Here is a 22510-nt window from a genome sequence, read left to right as displayed (position 1 = left end):
GGGGAGAAAAGGGAGAAGAAGAGAGTGGGGGAAGAGGAAAGAGAGAAGAGAGGGGTAGGGGGAGGGGAGGGGGAAGAGGGAGGGGAAAGGGGGTGGGAGAGAGAGTGAGAGATAGACAGACAGACAGACAGACCGACAGACAGACAGACAAGGGTCCCAATATCTTCTTCAAGGGCACACCTCCTCTGATCTACCTAGGCTGTGCCTCCTAAAGCGTCCTCTATCCCTTAGAAGCAGCATCCCAGGGACCTAACTCCCTCTTCTTATCCCATCCTCCTCTGAGATCAGCAGTGCAGCCTTGAATCCCTGTCTCAGGCCCTGTTTTTAGGAGAACCCAAGGTAAGACCCAAGGGAACCCTAAGTTCTCTGGGAAGTTTCCCAACTTGTATTATATTTGGTCCCATTTAGAATAACGCCTGTGGGTTGAACCTGGAGCCCTGTCCATGTTGGGTAAGTGCACTACCACGGGAGCTGCTTCCTCAGATCATTTGTTTGTTTTGTTTGTTTGTTTGTTTGAGACATCCCAGTGTTGCCTTGAATTTGTGATCCTCCTGAGTCTCTCTCCCAACTATTGTGATTATAGCTATGTGCCACCATGCACAGCAGCCCATCTAAATTAATTATATAAAGTTTTCCCTGGTCATTGATTGGACAGAGAGTAAGCAAAATCTGTAGTAGTCTTAACTCATAAGGACAACACACATTCTCTCTCTCTCTCTCTCTCTCTCTCTGTCTCTGTCTCTGTCTCTCTCTCTCTCTCTCTGTCTCCCCTCACATGCATGAGTGCACACACACACACACACACACACACACACACACACACACTGGTAGAAATAAAAAATGATAGGGTCAAAGAGAAGCAGCATACATTCCCCCGATCCCTAGGGCTGCTCGGTCAGCTGGTGTTAGGCAGACTGTGGTGCCAGGTTGCACTGATAGAGGACTTTCCTTTCATCTTCTTGTTTAATTTTCTTCCTAATGACTTTAAAGGAAGAAGTCTTGGCCTTGGAAATTACTTTGGATTGTAACAAGAAAAGATCCAGGACCTTTTTCCTTCCATTTCTTTTAATAATCATTCAGGGGGACATAGTATAATTGAATTAAGACACTTCCAGGGGGTGAATTATAGGATAATAATTCAGACCTTTCCATTTAATAGGAGCTGCCCCGTGGCCTTGGGTCCACTGGATCCGAAGGGTGAATTACTGCTCCATTACTCACCAGTCTCCATTTTTAAAAAGACCCTGGCTAAAGAGACTTAACATCAACAACCCAGGCAGGAAGAGACAACCTGGCAGCCACCTGAGGATGAGGGATACAGGGGAGTGGGGGCATGGGGATGAATGGCAAGGCAGAGATCCTTGCTTTGAATGAGTCACACATCAGAGAAGCATATCTGTCCCAAAGTCAAAGTGCACAGTCTCTCGGTCCATCAGCACTCTGGGTGTTTGTCACCAAATCTCTGATGCACGCACGCAGAAGCCGCACCCATTCCATCTTTAAAGATCTGATGGGCCAGCTAGTTACACTGTAAATGCAGACAGGATGTAAGTCTGGTGTGAATCAGGTGACTTTACTGCTTCAGTCAGGATGGCTGATGGCATCTAAGGTAGCCAGAGGTCCTCTGGACTGTCACCATTTGAAATCCAACATTGGATTGGACATTCACCTCCTTCTAGCTCCTCCTACCTTAGCAAGATGCGGCACTGTATGCACCATAAATGCCACCGCCCTGAACTCATAGGCAGACATAGGTGCACATCGAAACTCTCCAGATGTGCAGTCTCAGGGTATTGCTTCTCCTCTCTGGGCTTTATGTTTCTCATCTGTAAAATGGGGACCATACAAATACCAACTTCTTGCGGCTGTCGTAAAGATTAAGTCGTGCTGTGGTGTTAACACGAGCTGTCTGTCCCTCACAAGCTTAGGGGATGCTTCACTGCAGCTGTGGGCACTATGTCCGGGGGTTCTGGGAGCTTTGGGAGATGTAATCTTACTGGGGAAAATGGGCCACTGAAGGTTGCCTTTCAAGATTGTGCTGGGCTCCATCTATCTGCTGCGAATGGGCAGATCCCTATACCAAGGGCTCCAGCAGCCAGGATGGTCTGTCTGGTGGAGTACAGGGAGCCAAGGGTTGGACCTGTTTGAAGTGTTGAGCCAGAAGACATTTCCCTCCTGCAAGCTGACTTGCCAGGTATTTTGTCACAATGATGGGGAAAGTAACTAAAACAAACGGCTGTGGAATTTAGTAAAGTGCCCGCTCTAAGTGAAAAGCCACGAAAGAGTAAACATTATCACTGACAATCCCCAGAGAGCAGGGTGTGTGCCAGGAACTGCATAGCTGGTGGTGTTCTTTCAGAACGTGAATGTTCATGGGGGGGGTGGGGGGGGGTGGAGGAGGGATTAATTCAATATGATTCACACATATCTTCTCCTAATATAGCACTAATAGGTAATTTGAAGCCCCTGGGTAAACTCAGCTTTTGTGGATTTCTGCAATCGAGAGGCGTCTAACTTGACTCTGAATGTATCCATCGAGCTTGGGTCAGTGCAGCTGAGTAGAAAAGTTCTCATTTTTGACTTCTCTTAGACCTCTTGCCCATCAGCTGCCAACCTTCTCCTATCTGTGCTAAATGTTCACCTAACGATAAAAAGAAAATACTTTTAATTCATTACAGTTCATTAAAATGAAAATAAAATTTATTTTGCATCAAAATGGAAAAAAATACAACTCATTTACTATTAGCATATAAATGGCATTTTTTAATGTCACTGGGCCTCAAAAATCACTTACATTTGCAGTGATCAGAGCACACAGAATTAATTTTTGATAGCCTTTTGTGATTTGCTGAAAATTCTTAATTTCTTTTTGTGTTTTAAACAGCAAACTGTATCCACTGCTATTCATAGCAAATTTTAGATAATGAAGCAATTAAAAATACATAGATTTGAAGATCTTATCTCATTTTTCCTTTGGCCTATTTCTGCTTCATTATTCATGATGGGGTATGTTTAATTCAGAGTTCATAATTGCAGATATAGCCAGTATAAATTGTGCCTCACATTCTCTACCCATTTCAATTTATTTTAGCAAATAGATCTCTATTTGGGGTGGGGGGAAGTGGTGGAGAGAGAGAAAGGTCTGAGGGAAATGCAGATATCTCTGTGTGCGTGTGGATACTTGTTTGGATTGGAACATCAAAATAAGTCTCAAAAGTATTCATAACTACATTTCCAGGGATTTCTAAGAGCCAGGGTCTGGGCTAAGTTTTGTATATGATGCTTCATTTAAGACTTAAGATAACCTTAGAAGGGCAGTGGTCAGTTAGCAGTCCCATCTCAGAGAACTTGGAAAGAGGGCCGATGTCACCTGTTAGAAATGACAGAGACTCAGGACTGGAACGTGGTTGTCTGCCTCCGGAGCCTGTGTGGATTCATTCATTCTGTGTGTCCCAGGATGACTCATCTCAGTACCTCAAGGAGGTTTGTCAGAAGTTGTTGAAATCATACCACTGTGCCAACTCCACCCAACAGCATCCCTGCTTCAAGGAGCTGCTCCAAAGAGCCTGGGACGTCACTGGTTTCTGTGAACCCTACATGGATTTTAGGAATGTGCATCTGAGAGGAGGGGTAACAGAACAAGAACACGGAGGTCCCAGTAGCACAATTGATGGTCTGTCTATGTACCGGTAAAGAACAGCAAAGGAAATTAAAAAGGCACAGGGAAAGAGGCAAGAGAAGGAAAGAAATAAAGCAAAGTAAATAGTCTTTAAAGAGTCCAGCTGCAGACGGCTAAATCCTGATGCATTTATTCAATATTATGCTATGGAGGTGTCAAAATGATGGACGAGAATTTCAGCTTTCTGATATGTGAAAAATATTTAAAGTAAATTATTTCACAAAATAGCAGGCTTATAAAACAATATTTATGGCCTCCCTCTATTTTAATAATAACAGCAGCAACAACAATAATGTTTGAGAATCGCGAGAAAGTAGATAAGCTTGGTTCAATAAAAATATAATACAAACTACACATCATTTAAAATTTTCTGATAATCAGATTTCAAAATGAAATTAATTTTAACAGCATATTTTACTTATCACTAAATATTCAAAAATTATCCTTTCACCCTGTAACCAATCTGAGAATTGATTTGCTGTTCTGCACTGATGCTTTGGAATATGGTGTCTCTTAGACTCTTACGGCAAATCACAGGCTCGTCAAACCTATGGTGGCCCCGTGCCCACCCTGAGCGTAACCAGGGCAGGTCCGGGGAAGATGCACAAGTGTTCTGTCCCTTGCCAATCTCAGGCCAGCGTGATTGTGATGCATTCGTCCTTTCTTCAGCATATTCTTCCACATTTTATGATGTTTTACAAATAGCTTATCAGTTTGTATAAGGCTATTTCCTAATGGGAGACTGAGCTCTCTGGAGCAGATCAATCGCTTGTCCAGGTCACATAGCTAGGAGTTAGAGTAATGAGGACCTGACTTAGGAATGCCATACTTGTCCTCACCATAAGGCTGGGATGCTGGGATATGCACCCTCTCCCATCACACCTTCTTTGTGTCTTTTCAATTTCTTTCTCTGTCTCTCTGTCTCTGTTTCTGTCTCTGTGTATATGTATGTTCTTGCCTGTGTGTGTATGTGTGCATATGTATGTGAGTGTATGTATGCCCTTGCCTGTGTGTATGCGTATGTGCATGCATATGTGTGTGTGCATGTGTGTCTGCATTTGTATATGTTTGTATGTGAGTGTGTATGTGTGTGTGCTTGCCTGTTTGTGTGTGTGAGTATGTGTGCTTGCCTGGTGTGTTTGTGTGAGTGTGTGTGCTTGCCTGGTGTGTGTGTGTGTGAGTGTGCATATATGCTTACCCTTTTTGTGTGTGTATGTGCTTGCCTGGTGTGTGAGTGTGTGTATATACTTGCCTGTGTGTATATTTGCCTGTGTGTGTGTATGTGTGATTGTGTGTATGTACTTGCCTGTGTGTGTATATTTACCTGTGTGTGTGTGACTGTGTGTATATACTTGCCTGTGTGTATATATTTGCCTGGGTGTGTGTGTGTGACTGTATGTATATACTTGCCTCTGTTTGTGTGACTGTGTGTATATACATGCCTGTGTGTGTGTATTTGACTGTGTGGGTGTGTGTGACTGTGTGTATATACTTGCCCCTGTGTGTGTGACTGTGTGTATATACATGCCTGTGTGTGTGTATTTGACTGTGTGGGTGTGTATGACTGTGTGTATATACATGCCTGTGTGTGTGTATTTGACTGTGTGGGTGTGTGTGACTGTGTGTATATACTTGCCTCTGTGTGTGTGACTGTGTGTATATACATGCCTGCGTGTGTGTGTATTTGACTGTATGGGTGTGCAACGGTGTGTATATACATGCCTCTGTGTGTGTGTATAGAAGCCTGCACTTGGTGCTGACTGTCCCCCTCTACCACTGCTCACCTCACCTTAGTTTTTGAGGCAGGGTTTCTCACTGAGCCCGAGACCCACCTTTCCCTCCCCCGGCTCTGGGATTACAGATGTGTGTTTTACAGAGATGCTGTGGTTTGAACTCTTGTCCCTAATGTTTTCTCATCAAGTCCTTCACGGCCTGGTCCACATCTCCAGCACCTGGAGAATTATACTTTAATTTGGTTTGTTTTCAGTGAGTGTTCCCAGTTGCTTAAGTCTGATTTTCCTACTGTTTGTAAAGCTACACTCAGAGACAATTGTGAAGTGTACAGCAGGAGGTTCCTTCCAAACGGCCTTTCTCGGGCAGTGAATTTCTTGTCATACATACCATGGTTTGTGAAACAGAAGACAGCTTGGCGTATAAACTCTTCCTTATGCCACCGAGATGCAGAATCAAGGATCAGAGGCTCTGCAGCACCCTCCACCCACACTCCCTTGCAAATGGCTGCTCCACAGTTCTATGTGGCTTGCACTTGTAGGCTTGCAGACAGCACAATGTCCAATAAAGAGGTGGGACTTTCTTTGCCAGTTGTCCACACTGCCAGCAGGCAGTGCCATCTGGATTGCATCCGGTGACCTCTCGCTTTCTCCCTAAGTAAATCTCTGTCGCCTGGCTAAGCATGTATGGCACAGTTACAAAGTCCCAGTTCTGGCAGGCAGCTGACTCACTTGGGAAATTTACCAGAAAGCCCCAGAGTCCTAGTTTCCTCTCCCCCAATTATTGGAACAAAGGTAAACAAGACTGGGGTGAGACTTGGATGAGTGCGTAGCAGAAATCCTGCATGGTGGTAAATTCTTCATAAAGGTTCACAAAGGTCAATGCAAACAGCAGGCCTATCGGCAGACAGCTACCTACACTTTGTTTTATTTAGTTTCTCTCCTCTTTCTTCCTAGAGAAAAATGACAGGGATCCGCTTTCTAAGAAACTGTGTGCTATTCAGTGACTTCTTGTCAAGGTGGCAGTGTTCCATATCCTACTCTTGGTGAGTATCAAATGGGTTCATGTCAGACAAGTCATGGCTTTTAATCTCCCTTTATTTGCCATGTCACCTGTCAGTGACCTTGACTGTCGCCGGCTGCCTCCTGTTCTGCAGTTTCCTGATAAGTGTGTTTACAGCTTTTGAAGTCATGTCGGCAGAAAACCACATCTGGTTTGCTACTGCCTTAACAGACACAATGAAATAATACAAAGCCTAATTCAGTAGAGCACACCACCTAGGTCTGTTTCCCAGAAGAGTGGGATGGGGGCAGTCAGTGGAGGTGGTTCTACAAGAGACGGTGCTGGGATGAGTAAGTGCCTGTGATGACCAGAAGGCTTCCTGGAACTGTCAGGGACACTCAAATGCAGCCTCAGGGGTAGCAGAGTGAGCTCAGCCCGGGGAGGGCTGCAATGCTGGAGTCACACCAAGGCCCACACGTTAATTTTTTAAACGAAGCAACAAGGTTGAAGGCATGGCTCAATGGTTGAGTGCTTGCTCAGCAGGCACAAAGTCCCTGGCTTGATTCCCCAGAATTCCATAAAACAGAGTATGGTGGCCCACGCCTGTAATCCTAGCACTCAGGAGATAGAGGCAGCAGGATCAGAAGTTCAAAGTCGATACAGAGGAGTTTGAGGCCAGCCTGAGATGCATAGGCGCCTGTATCAAAACCAAACAAATCCACAGACAACAGCAGCACCCTCAGAATCAAGTGTAGCCACGCTCCTCACCTTAGGAGTCTCCAGGCACAGGAACCAGGGGAATCCAGAGGTCAGGAGGAATTTATTACATGGAAGAAGAGATATTTAATACTTTAAGTATGAATAGCAGCACTATTGCTTAAATCCAAACAGAACCTTAGCTACCACTTTTGAGAACATGTGATACACTAGGTGTTTGCCTGCTGTGCTTTTCTTCCTGGATTCACTAGTTTGGATTTTTTTTCCCAGAAGCTACAGATGCAGGCATTTACACAACTTGCCTAATGATTGGCAGTTTTTAGAACTTGGGCTTCTCAAATGTTTTTAACAATTACATGGATGCCGTTCATGTTCGGCACATGCCTTGCCCTTCATTTGGGCTGTGCGTATGTGTAGTGGTAGAGTGTTGTCAATCCATTTCCAATGTCATTAGATTGGTGAGTTTTAAATTATTCAAGGTGTGAGTTTGTTGACAAACGTGAAGCAGATTTGGTTAATTAAGGCTCAAATATCCTTCATCAGTATAACACCTCATAGTATTAGATGCAAATAACATATAAATATATATGTGTATTATACGTATTTGCACACTCATATATGTGTGTGTTAAGCATGCACACCTGCATGAGGGTGCAGAAGAGGGTGCATTTCCCACTGAAGTAAGGTTGATGATGTCATGTTTTTTTCTGTTGTTTTGGAAACTATCTAGAAGTCCAGCAATGTCCAGTGTTTGAAGTTTAAATAAGAGAGACTATCAGAGAAGACACACACTGAGTGGCCACTCAGAAGGACAGGGGCAGTATCTTTTAAGAGTAAGAGTGTGGGGCTGGGAGATGACTCATTTGACAAAGAGCTTGCCATGCAAGCATGAGAAACAACATACAAAGCCTGGCATGGTGTGTGTGTGTGAGAGAGAGTGAGTGAGAGAGAGAGAGAGAAAGAGAGAGAGAGAGAGAAAGAGAGAGAGAGAGAGAGAGAGAGAGAGAGAGAGAGAGAGAGAGAGGTTCAGTGTGCATGCATGGCATGCTTGCATGTCATAGCACATTCAGAGGTCAGACACACACCCTGTGGAATCAGGTCTCTCCTTTCACCTTCTATGGTCAGTCTCTAGTCAATGAGTCCTAGAGAGATCCTGTCTCAAAATATAAGGCAAAGAGCTCCTGAATAATGAGAACTGCAGTTGACATTTGACCCCAACACACACACACACACACACACACACACACACACACACACACACACACACACACACGAGAATGTCTGTATGGATGGTCTGCCATATATGTCCAGAGAAAGCCCAGCACTGCTACTCTGTCTGCAAAAGGAAAAGAAAGTGCAAACGCAGCTGTCCTTAAGAAGGGCGTGATGCTAAGCGCCTAGGCAGATGGAGCCAGAGCCACAGGTGATGCTAAGCGCATAGGCAGATGGAGCCAGAGCCACAGGTTTGAACTTGAAAACACCCCTTGAAGAAATGAGTGGGGCAAAAAGTTGTCAAAAGGAGATTCAGAGTTAATGTTATTTTGTATTTTATTTTATTTTATTTTATTTTATTTTATTTTATTTTATTTTTTAAAATAGGGTTTCTCTGTGTAATCATTGTTCTCCTAGAACTCTGTAGACCAGGCTGACCCCAAATTCAGAAATCCCCCTGTCTCTGCTTCCAGGGTACTGGGATTAAAGGGGTAGGCAGTTACTTTGTATTAGGAAAACCAAACAAGCAAACACCCCAACCCCAACTATTCTCCTACTTACCCCCATTGTAATAAACATGTAATTGGGTGTTTAAATATCCCACAGTTGAAGTGAGATGTGTATAAAATTTAGGAACTTCAGGGACCCTCTAAGGGGACTGTTAATAGGAGCCCCCTGAAGCTCCACCCAATCTTCCTCCTTCCTCCCCTGTGGTCCTCTTCCTCCCCTCCTCCTATCACTCCTCTCCTCCTTCTTCTCTTCTCTCCTTGCCCCATTTTCTTTCTTTGTTGGTTTTCAAAGCCTCTTATAACAAAATGCCACAGACTTGGGGGATTTAAAGAAGAAGTAGGGAAATTTTGGGAAACTCTGCAGTGTTTAAGTCTCCCATCAAGGGCTGACAGATAGTTCAGTCAGTAAATTGTGGTGCAAACATTAGCAACAGACTTGTGATCCCCAGCACCCATGTCAAATCCAGGCATGGTGATGACCCTTGCCTGTAATCCCAGGGCTGGGGAGGCGGAGACAAGCAGATCCCTTGGAGCTCTCCATCAGTCAGCCTCGCTGAGCCAAGCAAGCTCCAGGTTCAGTGAGACGAACAGGAGAACCACATAAGGAGAGAACTGACTCCACAGGGCGGTCATGTGACCTCTGTACATGTGCTACGGCATGCAAGCATGTCCTGCATGCACACTGCATCTCCCTCACATACAGCACACACACACACTCTCCAGGTTGTGTATACTCTGAACTTCATCTGAGAGTTAATAGGGAGTGAGGCATCTGTTATGGCCTGAAACAGAAGCATCCATCACAGACTTATGTTTTAAATGCTCCTTTGAAGCACTGGACTGGTTTGGAGGTGGGGCGTAGCTTGGGGGTGTAGTTCACTGAGGCAGGCCTTAGAGCTCTGCTGGGCCCATCCCTGCTCTCTGCCACTTGCTCTGATCTCTGTGAGCAGGATCAGCTGTGTGCCTCTACCTCCATAGTCCTAGTCACTCCAGGGCTCCCTTGCCCTTAGGCAAAGCTTTGCAACCCTGAAACAAAATAAACCTTTCCTCCCCGAAATTCTTTTCTGTCAGGTATTTTATTACAACACTGAGAAAGTAACTGATATGAAATTTATGGAAACACTTTAAAAATGGGTGAAATTTAAAACCGTGCTCATCGGAAAGAAGAAAAAAAAAGGAACCCCAAAGATAGCCATTTTCAAAACTGCTTAAATTATAAAAGTATAAAGCTAAAATGTATTTGTTTATTTCCTTTTGTAAAATAGTTTTAAAGTCAAACTATAATGTATTGGGATAACTGATAGGAGGCCACATTTTAAAACAATCCAGTTACAAGGAAGGGTTTTGGGGTTTTTTATTTGTTTGCTTTTTTCCCATATAATTCAAGGCAAACATTTTAAAGTGAGGGGCTGGTCTCAGGTGAACAAAGCTTTAATTGGCTGGGAATCTGGTGCAGTGGGTAAAATGCTTCCTGTACAAACCTGAAGACCCCAGGCCAATTCCTAAGCCATGGACAGAGGCCAGGTGTGGTGGCACAGGTTTTGTTTTTCAGCACTGAGGAGGCTCACTCAGGAAGATGCTTGGCCTGGCAGTCTGTCCAAATGGATGAGCCCTATCTCAATATACAAGGTCAGTGTCAGAGGAATGACACTCAAGGTTGACTTCTGGCAAACACAGTCATCCACATACAAGTGCATCACACACACATACATGCACACACACACATATACACACATACACATACATACACACACACACACACACACACTGTACCCCAATGGACATGAATACTACCTGTGTCCATACATACACAAACAAACTCTTAAAAATCCTATGCAGAAAAAACACTATGAAGATACTTGAAACAAACATAATGAGCTAGCATGACTACCCTTAATATATAAAGAGATATTCCAAATTAGTATGGAAAGAAACAATAATAGAGACAGTTTTGAAAAACAAAGTAAATGTAATTGATATACAGAAATGAATAAAAAAATATATCAATGGGGCAAAGTGTGGAATAAATTGAAACATAAACACGGGCAAAGAAAATTAGAGAAAAAAATCTGTCTTTTAAAAGGCTTTCCACAGATATATGATTTTGGGGGAAGGGCAGGCTGGAAGAATGTTTGGAGAGGTGATATAAACTAAGGACTATGAGAAAACCATTGGAAACCTGCTGATTTACAAATGTATTAAAATGTAATATAAAAATGAGCCAGAATGGGGGTACCCTGCACGGACTAATGAAATTCTTCACGGAAACCACAGGTATAAGGTGCTGGATACCTCTCTGTGAGTTACCCTAGAGGCCCCCCAAACAGTATGGTTTATTGTCATTCCTCTCGGTTGCCTCTCAGAACTTGATAGTAATGTCTTATTGCTGAGAGTGCTAACCATACACTTTGGATGCAGAATGCAGAGAAATCACACTGGAACTCGGCTGCAAGCTTCCTCCACGCTGGCCAGCCTCCTTAGTGTTGGAGGGTGTTGTGTAAGCTTTTGGGGGAGAGAAGCCATCAAATCTTGCCTAGTTGTAAACCCTGTGAAATGCAGCCCAGCAAAATATGCTCACTGGAGCAATAGTAGGACTACTGTTATGTGACATCCGATTGCTTTTTGATTGGATTGCAGGCCTGCTGGGAACACACACCAGCTACTGTAACCTGGACAAAAGCTGGCAGTGGAGACCATGAGCCTAGAGAGAGACCTAGAGCTAGTGTTCTGCTATATGGACACGTTGTTAAACTACGTCCCAGTGCTCACTCATGTTTATATCCACGGGCTAGTGCTGCTCTTAGCCCTTGTCAGAGAAACTTGCTATAGCTGGGGTGCTGGCTAATTCAGAGCCTAAAAGCTTCTCCAAGTGGTAACAGTAAGAAGTGGTACTGAGCCTTCAACAGAACACTGCTTCTGAGACTCATGGAACACAGGAAGAGGGACACAGAAAAAACTTTAATCTCTATGATTCGCCTGGAGGATAAGGTTGTATGCCTCAAAATGATATCCCTTGGCCACAACGTGGCCAATACACTCGTGGACATACTGCATTGAGGTTACTTTCACAAGGCATGCCCAAGATTGGACTCACGAACTTTTCATCATGGATAGGAGAGGGATTCTTGAAGCTACACCTCTCCCTGAGGGAGGGACTACTGTCAGTTAATGTTGGGCTAAGAGAAGAGGGGCCATTTTTGTCAGGGGTATAGCCATTAAAAAGTTAACCATGGTCCGGTAAATAACCTCTGGCCAAGGTTTACACAAACAAACTTTATTAAATGCAGCGGAGCATGCCCAGCACACACACCCAGCATGAAAACTGGAAGGAGACGTCTTGAGAAGAAGGGTTTTGGTAAAACAAGGGGACGAGAAGGGATAGTGGGGATGAAGAGACTTAGTCATCTGTGTGTGTGTGTGTGTGTGTGTGTGTGTGTGTGTGTGTGTGCGCGCATACGTGTATATTATGAAACTGTAAAGAATAAATGAATTAATAAAGCAAACATGTGACTTTGACTCAATGATTCAACTTTGAGCAATCCACATTGAAATAATTAGAAAGATAATTGTGCAACTCATGAGCTACAAACACCTTCCTCACAAACTTGCAGGCAGTAGCAAAGAAGACTATGCATAAATGTCTAGAGTCATCATTAAACATAATTCAGTAGACTAGTATGGAGATTATGAAATGATTTAATGTCTTAGAAGGATGGTCATAAAAATCAAGTGGAAATGAAGAGACAGAAAATAATATCTATTATGTGACTTGCCATTCTAGAAAAGTTATACTTCCATGTCCATCAGACAGATGTATGTATGACATGTGTTGGAAAGCTGTACATATGATGTGTGTGTGTGCATGTGTGCAGTCTGTTTCAGAGCTCCCTCCTTTGTTTGAACTTTACTTTTCATCTTTTAGGCCATCTGTGATCAGCTATAGTCTGAAGATATTAAAATAGAAAATTCCAGAAACTGTTTTCAATTGTTCTTTATCTGCACTATGTGGTGAAATCTTGTGCTGTACCGCTCCCGTTCCCTTCCTTCAGGGATATGACTCATCCTTTATTCAGTGTTTCCACACAGTGTATACCCACCCATTAGCCTCTCGTTCACCATTGTGGTTGTCAGGTTAACTGCCGTGACATCAGTGTATGGCTACAATTAAATTATTATTATTATTACTATTATTAATTATATTATTATTATTATTATTATTATTATTATTATTATTATTATTATATTGTGCCTAACCCATCACATTTTTACCCTGGATCCCTGTGTATAGGACACACATGTTTTCGGGTTACTACTATCCACAGTTTCAAGTTTCTGGTACAGGGTGGGGACTCTTCCTAGAGCCCTTGAAGGTGACTGGGGAAGGTGGTGAGATTGTACAGTGGTGGGATCAGGGGAATCTTCATTTTCTGATCGTTTTTCTGTATGTTTACAATGAGGAAAGTGTTAGGCCAGGCTTTTGTTGGAGCACGTGGTCCTCAGGGTCTTCTTGTTTCCACTCCTGTAGATGCTCTCCCCACAGGTCCGAGCTATGCCTACTGTAAGATCAGTAGGTTGCGCTATAAGCTACAGGTGCCTTGCTTCTCTCCAGTTGGACTAGAAATTCCTTGAGGAAAAGACAGGTCATGCTTCCTTCTTGTTATCTCAATTTTCACCTCAGACGATGTATGGCATGGTGCATTGAGAGGATCTTATACCTTAGCTTTTAAAGTGACCATTACCCAGCTTCTCAGCCATCAAATTAAGACTCTATAAAGTAGAAAAATCACTTATGGTCTAAGCTGGGGGAGTGGGGATAATTTCTCCCATCTCGGAATTTGCAGGTGGAGAGACGGGCTGAAAAAGCTCAAGTGAGAACCAGTGTCACATACAAAGCAGGCTCAGAACAGGCTGGACTCTGCTGTGTTTCATTGGTTTCTGTCTAGGGCTTTTTATCACTCTGGATTGCTTAGTGGGCCTCCTGATTGCCCTTTGTTATCTGAAGACATCTGACACAGGAGTTTGGAAGGAAGATTGATGTTTCTGTTTAGGGCAGAAACCAGGCAGTGAGCAAGAAGGAAATTTGGGTGTCAATGAGAGACAAGCTTCAAAGCTTGATTTTGTGATGCTGTGTGCATGTCTCTGTGTGTGTGCATGCATGTGTGTGTGCGCGTGCACACGCCCCTCCCCCATGTGTGCATGTGTATTTATTAGGAAAAAGATACATTCATATTTTGGTGCAGAGTGGATTCCACCTTGCAGCACCCACCCTAGGAAACTGACCGGGAGCCTGCTTCCTTCTTTCTCCCTAATGGACCGGTCTTCGGACTTAATCTCCTCCCTGGGTACACAGCCTCTGAGCAAACACCTGGAAAATGAGTTGAGTCAGCCGAGAGTGGATGATCCACATGGGGCTTTCTACACCACATGAATTTTCTTACTTAGCTTAGCGTACAGCCAGCCAGCTACAGGCAGTGAGGATGCCTTCCCTCATTACACAGGTAGATTACTGAACCTCAGAGTGGAAAGGTGATTCCCCCCCACCCCCAGGGTTACATGGCTGAGGCTGGCTGGGAGACTGAGGATTTTGGTTGCCAGGGAAGTTAAATTTCTTCTCTCCTTGTTGGCAGGCATCAAACACAGTGAGATGGGGAGCCGAAAAGGAGAGTTTGGTGGGTGCACGATCCTTAGGTACACATAACTGAAAATGAACTAAGTGTGTTGAGATGTAGGGAATGATTAGAAAAAACGAAGCAAGACCTAGCTCTGTGTGTCATGAGGATCTCAACCCTGACCATGCTTCTTTAGCTGGTGCTGTGGGGGAGGGGACCATTGTGCCCCATTCTGGATGACTCAGATGTACTTCTCAGGGTGTCTCCCTGGACCTCAATCTCTATCCCACCGATATCCTTGAGGCACAGCCTGAATCCTCACAATGCCCCTAGTTATCAGATGGTTTTCCAAACACTGCACCACCTAGTCTTGACCCCACCCCAGCATTGGTGCAATATCATTTGGATCTCTAATGTCTCCTGAAGGTTTATGTGCTAAAGAATCGATTCTTAGCTGGGTCCACATTAGTGAATGTGTAAACTTGTAGGCAGGACTTCTTGGAAGAAAGTGAGCAATGGGAGACATGTCTATGGAGGGTAGAAAGGGACCCAGACCCTTTCTCCCTTGGCTGGCATGAGATGAGCAGCTGTTCTCTACCACACACTCCACCCTCAACTCCCTGACTGTAGACCAGAAAATGAGCTCAGTGATCACCCACATTTTGGCATTTTGTCACAGAGATGCAAAATGACTAACAACACAAAGGAGTTATTCCTCCTTTCAAACTATAGAATGACCCCTCCCCACTTGTGTGACAAACCTTTCCCTGGAGAGATGCAACACATCCATCGGCTCACATCAGTGAGGGAGCCCATGGCAGACCACAGGGGATAGATATATCACTGAAGTCCATTTTCGTGGACCAATAAGTTCAACTGAGGTTACTCAAAGAGTGTGGTCAAGGGTGGCTTACATGAGCAGAAATGACTCCAGGATAACTGTATCACCAAAGCCCACCCTAACATGAGTGACAGCTCACAAAAACTGGGAACATGGAGAATACTGTGCAGCATAAAGGTAGCTGAATATATTGGATAGTATCCCTTCCAAGGACTCAGTTAAATTAACCCTCTTTCAGGTGGCTAGACTGATTTCTGCTTCTTGCAAGTGATGCTCTGATCTCCTATTCTTCTTTGCAACTTGGGTTAGTCTAGGTTATTCCTTACTCTGGCAGGGTAAGACCAGAGAATCTGGTCGGTTTCAGGGACTTCCTGAAGCTATTTTGAGTTGTCTCCTTTCCTGTTTAAAGAGTTTCCCTACAGGAAAGAATGTTTCAGTCTCTTCAGAAACTGTTACACAACCCTTCCCAGTCACTGCTCAGTAAAACCATCCACACCTCCAGGATGGTTAACCCTAATCACACTGGATACATAACTAAATTTGAGTTATTGTATATTTGAAGTATAACTTACATACTGTAAAATGCACAAATTTTAAAATATAATATTGTCACTAATCCCTTGAGAATTTCTTAGAATGTATCTTAATCATATTTATTCTTGTACTAGCTTCAGCTCCTATCAAATCTACCTACCCTCTCCCAACATTGTGCCCTGCATTTAAAAAAAATTCTTTAAAAGAATACTTTTTGTCTTGTTGACAGTGTCTTTTGCCTTGCAGAAGCTTTGCAACTTTATAAGGTCCCATTTATAGATTCTCGATCTTACTGCACAAGCCATTGCTGTTCTATTCAGGAACTTTTCCCCTGTACCCATATCTTCAAGGCTTTTCCCTACTTTCTCCTCTATAAGTTTGAGTGTCTCTGGTTTTATGTGGAGTTCCTTAATCCACTTAGATTTGACCTTAGTACAAGGAGATATGAATGGATCAATTCGCATTCTTCTACATGATAACTGCCAGTTGTGCCAGCACCATTTGTTGAAAATGCTGTCTTTTTTCCACTGGATGGTTTTAGCTCCCTTGTCAAAGATCAAATGACCATAGGTGTGTGGGTTCATCTCTGGGTCTTCAATTCTGTTCCATTGGTCTACTTGTCTGTCGCTATACCAGCACCATGCAGTTTTTATCACAATTGCTCTGTAGTACAGCTTTAGGTCAGGCATGGTGATTCCACCAGAGGTTCTTTTATCCTTGAGAAGAGTTTTTGCTATCCTAGGTTTTTTTGTTATTCCAGATGAATTTGCAGATTGCCCTTTCTAATTCGTTGAAGAATTGAGTTGGAATTTTGATGGGGATTGCATTGAATCTGTAGATTGCTTTTGGCAAGATAGCCATTTTTACAATGTTGATCCTGCCAATCCATGAGCATGGGAGATTTTTTCCATCTTCTGAGATCTTCTTTAATTTCTTTCTTCAGAGACTTGTAGTTCTTATCATACAGATCTTTCACTTCCTTAGTTAGAGTCACACCAAGGTATTTTATATTATTTGTGACTATTGAGAAGGGTGTTGTTTCCCTAATTTCTTTCTCAGCCTGTTTATCCTTTGTGTAGAGAAAGGCCATTGACTTGTTTGAGTTAATTTTATATCCAGCTACTTCATTGAAGCTGTTTATCAGGCTTAGGAGTTCTCTGGTGGAATTTTTAGGGTCACTTATATATACTATCATATCACCTGCAAAAAGTGATATTTTGACTTCTTCCTTTTCAATTTGTATCCCCTTGATGTCTTTTTGTTGTCTAATTGCTCTGGCTAGAACTTCAAGTACAATAAAGAACTCAAGAAGGTGGGCTCCAGAAAATCAAATAACCCCATTAAAAATGGGGCTCAGAGCTGAACAAAGAATTCTCACCTGAGGAATACCAAATGGCAGAGAAGCACCTGAAAAAATGTTCAACATCCTTAATCATCAGGGAAATGCAAATCAAAACAACCCTAAGATTCCACCTCACACCAGTCAGAATGGCTAAGATCAAAAATTCAGGTGACAGCAGATGCTGGCAAGGATGTGGAGAAAGAGGAACACTCCTCCATTGTTGGTGGGATTGCAAGCTTGTACAACCACTCTGAAATCAGTCTGGCGGTTCCTCAGAAAATTGGGCATAGTACTACCAGAGGATCCTGCAATACCTCTCCTGGGCATATATCCAGAAGATGTCCCAACCGGTAAGAAGGACACATGTTCCACTATGTTCATAGCAGCCTTATTTATAATAGCCAGAAGCTGGAAAGAACCCAGATGCCCCTCAACAGAGGAATGGATACAGAAAATGTGGTACATTTACACAATGGAGTACTACTCAGCTATTAAAAAGAATGAATTTATGAAATTCCTAGGCAAATGGATGGACCTGGAGGGCATCATCTTGAGTGAGGTAACCCAATCACAAAGGAACTCACACAATATGTGCTCACTGATAAGTGGATATTAGCCCAGAAACTTAGGATGCCCAAGATATAAGATACAATTTGCTAATCACTTGAAACTCAAGAAGAATGAAGACCAAAGTGTGTACACTTTGCCCCTTCTTAGAATTGGGAACAAAACACCCATGGAAGGAGTTACAGAGACAATGTTTGGAGCTGTGATGAAAGGATGGACCATCTAGAGACTGCCATATCTGGGGATCCATCCCGTAATCAGCTTTCAAAGGCTGACACCATTGCACACACTAGCAAGATTTTGCTGAAAGGACCCAGATAGAGCTCTCTCTTGTGAGACTATGCCGGGGCCTAGCAAACACAGAAGTGGATGCTCCCAGTCAGCTATTGGATGGATCACAGGGCACCAATGTAGGAGCTAGAGAAAGAACCCAAGGAGCTAGAGGGATCTGCAACCCTATAGGTGAAACAACATTATGAACTAACCAGTACCCCTGAGCTCTTGACTCTAGCTACATATGTATCAAAAGATGGCCTAATCAGCTATCACTGGAAAGAGAGGCCCATTGGACTTGCAAACTTTATATGCCCCAGTACAGGGAAATGCCATGGCCAAAATGTGGGAGTGGGTGGGTAGGGGAGTGGGGGGGTATGGGGGACTTTTGGGATAGCATTGGAAATGTAAATGAGGAAAATACCTAATAAAATATTTTATTTTAAATTTTATTGTGTGTGTGTGTGTGTGTGTGTGTGTGTGTATACAAGTGGTGGAAGGTGAGGAATGAGTCACAGTATATTAGTGACTTTCCATCTCTGTAGTTAAAAACCCAAGAAAGTCAATCTAGAGCAAGAAGGGTTTATTTTGTTGGGGAGGGAGTATCTTTCACAAGTTACTCGGTCATCTGCAATAAGGGAAACATCCCCTTTGACACCTGATGGCATGAACGGTGACACTGATACAGTTAGATTCTGAGTCGCTTCTTTGACAAATGTATGCTGAGCAGTTCTGCGAAAACCACAGAGATAAGAAAATCAAAGATGCTGCCTCTGCCTCCAGGTGCTCACACTCAGTGATCCACAGCAGCGGAGACACAGCATCAAGAGCCACTGAGCAGTAAGCAGCTCATAGCATTAAGCTTGCTCATTCTGTGCTGCAGAAAACGTCCCAATCTCGAAGCTCAGATGGGTGAAGACAGAGCCCATCTTTTCTGTAGCTGAACTTCTCAAGTTCACTCTCAAGCATCCGCCTTTTACCCTGGAAACCCGAATTAGAGGAAAGGTAGTCACTTTGTATTCTAAATGCAGGCTTTGGGGTCGAGTTTCTCTCTCTTTCTCACGATTCTTGCTATTCTGGTTGAATGTTCCTGAGGTGAAGTGCCAGGAGAAGCATCACTTCTGCCATCCCATGCCCCTCTGCTCTCTCTGTGCTCTTTCCTATGGTTCTACAGCAGCTCCTGGTGTTCTCAAGGATTCGGTCCATGCTCTCAACACCCCGGCACAGGGTGCTGTTTCCCACCACAACATCTGTGCTTTCCCCGCTGAAGCTCAAGGGCCTCTACCTACTTCCCCAGCACCACAAGGCTTTGAGAATGGTCTACCAGGTGGTCTTCACTCATGCAATCCTCTCAGCCATTTCTCCTCTCTGGCTGGATGCCATGTTATATTAGTAGCTTCCATAGAAGACATAAGAGGTTTCTATTCTGTCTGGAATCCTACCAGATTTATCAACGGGTCCTTCCTCATGCTGGACCACATGTATTCTGCTCACATATGGTCGATATGCACAAGCCAGATGTTCTTCCCCAAACAAACCAGAATCTCTCTGTGAAAGCCCAGCCCATCTGTGGTCTGGCTGCCGGTGAAAATTAATCAGCATGTTTGGCAGTATAGGCAGTAACGGCCCAAGTCCAGGAGTGACTCATCAGCAAAGCCCTGCAGCTTGAATCAGCATGAATTAGGATTCTGTGTCCATGTTCGTCAGGAAGGCTGATCAGTTGTTGGCATTGAGCAGAAGACTCGTGCATTGATTAGAGCTGCCAATGCTAAGAGTAAATTAAGCATGTCTGAGTGTCACCAGTGAGTTTGAATTTCAAGTTCCCTGAAAGCCTAGTATGCCTAAAACTAGAAGTTTTCTCGATTGCAGATTGAAAGAGCTAGACAGTTGGTTGATCTCAAAGTTCCCTTCCAGCTGGGGAGTGTTCGCTTCCACATCAGGAAGTTAAACAGAATCTTAATTCATCTCTCTATGACTTAATTTTTCTGCGCCAGGAGGGAACAGCAGCCCCCGCATGGTATTTAAGAAAAAATATGTTGATAATGCATCTATAAGTAGTTATATATAATAAATGTGGGTCCAAAGGATACCTTCCTTAATAAGCAAGTGAGGATTTATGGGCTCACTTTCACTCACATTGGGGCCATTATTTATCGCATATCAATGGTCTTTCTGCCCAGCAGACAGCTCTATGTCTATTAACCACTGTTTAAATGGCATCTTTAGGATTTGGGGTGAGCCACTAGCCTCCAAGCTCATTTGAAATTTTTCCATTGCTCATGATAATCTGATTTATGTCACAGGGATTGAATGAGTCATTCAGAGTCATGTTTTGATTCCCACTGGGATCCAACACAACTGAGGACACTTTGTGCATCCAACAAGGATCTCCATGAATGACCCGATTTTCATGATGGAGACAGGCTTGCCCATGAGGATGATGGTTTGTTAAAGGACTTTGACTCTGTGAGCAGACATCCTCTCCTAGTATCTGTGGTGTTGGGGCCCGTCACTTCAACGTTTGGGATCTTGCTTTTGTATGTCTGCTGAGTGAGGGTGGATATTCTGAACCTTTTGGTGGTTTCCAGAATTTGTTGTAGTTTTGCCTGTGAAGGACTTAGCATTCTGCCCTGCAAGAGGTGTTCTATATCTCTTGGTTTCTGTTATAATTACTATACCATACCTGAAGCTTTCATTGAGAAGGGCTACACAAAGAAGACAAAAGTCATTTTTGTAAGGAACCACATGTTAAGGTCAGCTCTGAGGTCCTGGAGTTTATGTTTGAAACCAAGAGCCAGGAAAATAGGAATGGTGGTTTATGACTTCATTTATCTTTAGGCAGAAGGACTTTAGAGGAACTTGGGGCACACTTTTCTGGGGACCGCCTTGGTCAGTCCTCTTGTTTCCCTCGTTGGCTAGCTCTGGGCATGGCACGGCTTGAGTAAGGACTTGTGAATGGTTTTTACATCTGTCAGCTCAAACCCCTTTGTACTCAAGGCAACGTCCCTGCTATCCAGATTTGGCTCCCTTCTGGTGTTCAGACCTCTGTTATTTTCTCTGTTGTCCAAATGCCCTCCACAGAAGGTTCCAGGCTCTCCAAGCCCAGAGAGAAAGTTTCTGGGGGGTGAGGGGGAAGCAGTTTTCCCAGCACTCAGATGTTGATGGATTATCACACGTAAGCTTTTCATTCACCTATGCTGGGCAGACTTTCCTCTCCCACGGTGGGGTGGGGGCGGGGGGGGGGGTGGTGGCAATCTGCACATGCACTGATGCTGATGATGTATAATTACCGTCGCTCCTGCACATCTGGCCTAATGGCTGCAGGGTTCCATGATGATCCACATATTTTACCCAGTTCTTTACATGAATGATCCCATTCTGCTCCTGGCAGCAAGAGCAGCTGGCTTCTAGGTAAATTTAACTGCTCTGGCTTGAAAAATACCTGGTTTATAACATGGGAGGATACTGGCAATCACCATGTATGTTTCAATCACATTTTTACTTACAAGGAGATGTTCCTGGCCAGATATTTAATTTGGTTTTGTTAGAAGTTGAGTCATCTTTAAAAACCCCACACAACAGAAACATTAACTTTAGAAATTGATGAGCAATGCAACCTCGAGGTTAAGACAAAGGAATTTGTAGTCAAATCCTGCCTTGCTTGTCACAGCAGACCGGCTTGGGGAATTGTTAAGCAAGCACCAGGGAAAGCAAAGGAGAAGACGCTTCTTCCATTGAAGTAAATGCATTTTGGTGTCCATATTGGGATGATTTCCCCCATTTTGAATGTAAGAGATACAGTTTTAGGTATGAAAGAAACGCCAGTATTCTCAGGCTGGGATGTAGCTCAGTTATGCAATACTTACCTAGCGCGCAAGACGCAAAAGACCCTAGGTCTCTCTGTCTGTCTCTCTCTCTCTCTGACTCTGTCTCTCTGTCTCTGTCTGTCTCTCTCTTCTCTGTCTCTGACTCTGTCTCTCTGTCTATCTGTCTCTCTTTGTCTGTCTCTCTCTTCTTTCTCTGTTCTCTCTCTCTCTCTCTCTCTCTCTCTCTCTCTCACACACACACACACACACACACACACACACACATGACAGCCAGCAATACCATTCTTTGTATTTCTTATTTCACCTTCAACTTAACTTCAAGTCTCCAAACAACTAAGTCGGTTTTAATAAATTTCCACCACCATCAGCTGGTGAGATGGCTCATTGGGTCAATGTTATGGTAAATATTATTTGAGGGTTTCCACTGTACCTTAGATAATTTAGTTCCTGTGATGACTACTCCTTGTCAACTTGGCTACAACTGGGATTAACTACAATCCAGAAATGGAGGGCACATCTGTAATCCAGATCTTGAGGCTGGAAGACACCGGTTTCTGACCTGGATCTTGACATGGAGATCTTGAGGCATAAGGCCATGAAAAACTTAGGCCCAGACAAGGTAGTACACACTTTTAATCTCAGGAGACTGAGGCGATCAGATCTCGTA

General features: G+C 43.6%; 1 long non-coding RNA gene across 2 annotated transcripts in view; it reads left to right on the top strand.

The window, feature by feature from the left end:
* The first annotated feature begins 313 nt into the window (after nt 1–313).
* Gm34762 overlaps nt 314–22510 on the top strand; it is a 39819-nt gene continuing 17622 nt past the window's right edge. Inside the window, exons 1-3 of one of the 2 annotated variants that reach the window (XR_869894.1) lie at nt 314–339; nt 6367–6455; nt 11488–11678. This is a non-coding gene — a long non-coding RNA (predicted gene, 34762). Of the gene's footprint in view, nt 340–6366; nt 6456–11487; nt 11679–22510 lie in introns of those variants that run through there. The other variant, XR_378445.1, reaches the window with a different exon arrangement.

Source organism: Mus musculus, chromosome 7 (genome assembly GCF_000001635.26).
Source record: "Mus musculus strain C57BL/6J chromosome 7, GRCm38.p6 C57BL/6J".
In the NCBI taxonomy this organism is placed as follows: Eukaryota; Metazoa; Chordata; class Mammalia; order Rodentia; family Muridae; genus Mus; species Mus musculus.
Note: the sequence above shows the minus strand (reverse complement) of the source record. Positions and strands in the feature narration are given on the sequence as shown.